The following is a 2,500-nucleotide window of genomic DNA, read 5'->3' on the forward strand; positions in this document are numbered from 1 at the left end:
AGCCTCTCCGGGCAAGAAGGTCATCTGATCTCAAATGACACAGTTGTCTTTGGTGTGTGTGTGTGTGTTTGTGTGTGTGTGTGCGTGTGTGTGTGTGTGTGTGTGTGCGTATTTGTGTTTGTGTGTGTGTGCGTGAATGTGTGTTTCTGTGTGTGTATTTGTGTTTGTGTGTGTGAACGTGAATGTGTGTGTGTGTGCCACTCTCCTTTTCCTTTACCCCTTAAACTATATATTGTTCTCTCTCTTTTCTCCCTTTTGGGTTACATTTCCTATTCATGTTCCTTCCCTCTCATCCATACCCTTCATTCTCTATCTTACTACATTTTATCTCTCCATTCTGTCACTTTTACTCTCATGCTCTTCGTTTTTCCCTTCATCCTCCCTTTACCCTTTTCTTTCTTTCTTACGTCCTGCAACTCCCTTTCCTTTTACAATTCTACTTTTCCTGTTTAACTTCCTCTCCTTTGCGCTCTTTTTTCTTCTTCTCCTCATCCTTCTATCTCTTCTTATGTCCCCCTCCTATCTCTCGTCTTCGCCTCCTCCCTGCTCTCCTTCCCTCTCCATTTTCTCGCTTTCTCTTCATTCCTCCTCATTTATCTTCTCCATTCCTTCTTCCTCAAGTCTTCATTCCCCAACCCCCCTTTTCCTTTCCCCTTTCCATTCTTCTTTCTTTTGCTCCTTCCCCCCCCCTTTCAATTTTCTCAATTTCTTCTCTTACCACTTTCTCTCGTCTCTACGTTCCTCTCCCTTTTCGCTTTTCTCCCTTCTATCTCCTCCAACTCCTTCCCTCGCCTCCTTCCTCCCTATTTTCTATTCTCCCTTCCCCCTTTCTAACTCTCCCTTTCTCCATCTTCTCCTTTCCAGCATCCCTTGTTCAGTCTTTTTCATCTCCTCTTTCTCCTTCCAAGCATCCTTCCTTCCATCTCCTTTCCCTCCCAAGCATCCCTCTCTACATCTTGTTTATCTCCTCTTTCTCCATTCCTAACATTCCTCTCTCTGTATCTTGTTTATCTCCTCTCCTCACTTCTTAGCCTCCCTCTCTCCATCTTTATCTCTTCTTCTCCATTCCCAACATTCCTCTCTCTGCATCTTGTCTATCTCCTCTCCTCCTTCCTAGCATCCTTCCATCCCTCTCTCCCTCTTGTTTATCTCCACTTCTCCCTTCTAACATCCCTCCTCCATCTTTATCTCCTCTCTTCCCCTTCCCAGAACTTCCTCCATCTCCTTCCCCAACATCCCTCTCCCCACCCTGTTTATCTCCTCTTCTTCCTTCCTAGCCTCCCTCTTTCCATCTTTATCTCCTCTCCTCCTTCCCAGCATGCTCAATCTCCTTCACAGCATCCTCTCCCAACCCTGTTTATTCCTCTCCTCCCTCCCTACCCTCCCTCTCTCCATCTTTATCCCCTCTCCTCCCTTCCTACCCTCCCTCTCTCCATCTTCATCTCCTCTCCTCCCTCCCTACCCTCCCTCTCTCCATCTTTATCTCCTCTCCTCCCTTCCCAGCATCCTTCCACCCCCTCCTCTCCCCTCCCTGCTTCCCGGATCTCCCCTCTTCCCTCTTTTACTTAGCGCCGGAGTCTGCATACGCGCACGCCAACTATCGGATATTAATCCTCTTGGAGAGCTATCCATCACGATCCTAAGGGAGAGAAAGAGGGAGTGAGAGGGAGAGAAAGAGGGAGTGAGAGGGAGAGAAAGAGGGAGTGAGAGGGAGAGAAAGAGGGAGTGAGAGGGAGAGAAAGAGGGAGTGAGAGAGAGAGTAAGAGAGAGAGAGAGAGAGGGATAGAGGGATGAGAGGGGAAGGAGAGAGAGAGAGAGAGAGAGAGAGAGAGAGAGAGAGAGAGAGAGAGAGAGAGAGAGAGAGAGAGAGAGAGAGAGAGAGAGAGAGAGAGAGAGAGAGAGGGGGGGGGGAAAGGGACGAAGATAGATGGGTGGATGAATAGATAGGTAGGTAGGTTGTATGGATGTAGAACTGAACGGAGAGAGAGAGAGAGCGAGCGAGAGAGAGAGAGAGGAGAGAGCGAGCGAGAGAGAGAGAGAGAGAGAGAGAGAGAAAGAGAGAGAGAGAGAGAAAGAGAAATACAGTCAAAGAGAGAGAGAGAGGAAAGAGCGTATGAGACATCAAGCGAAATAGAAAATAAAAATCAGAAAAGAGAAACAGAAAGACAAAAAAAAAAAAAAAAAAAAAAAAAACAATAACAAAAAACAATAACAAAAATAAATAAATAAATAAAATGAAAAAATAACAAAGTGAAATTTCTAAGCTCCATTTTTCTCTGTCACTGCACAGCCGGTCATACTCTGCCTCCGTATGTTGAGAGAGAAAGCCCCCCCCCCCCAACCCCCCCCCCTCCAAGCCTCACCCTTCAGTTCAATTCACTCAATAAAAGATATGAAGATCCGTCAAGAGATATTGGATTCTATTAATATCTTTGTAGGATCTATTTCTGTTATTTTTGTTGGTGCTGCGTCTCTCTCTCTCTCTCTCTCTCTCTCTCTA

This window comes from Penaeus vannamei, chromosome 18 (genome assembly GCF_042767895.1).
Source record: "Penaeus vannamei isolate JL-2024 chromosome 18, ASM4276789v1, whole genome shotgun sequence".
NCBI classification, from domain to species: domain Eukaryota; kingdom Metazoa; phylum Arthropoda; class Malacostraca; order Decapoda; family Penaeidae; genus Penaeus; species Penaeus vannamei.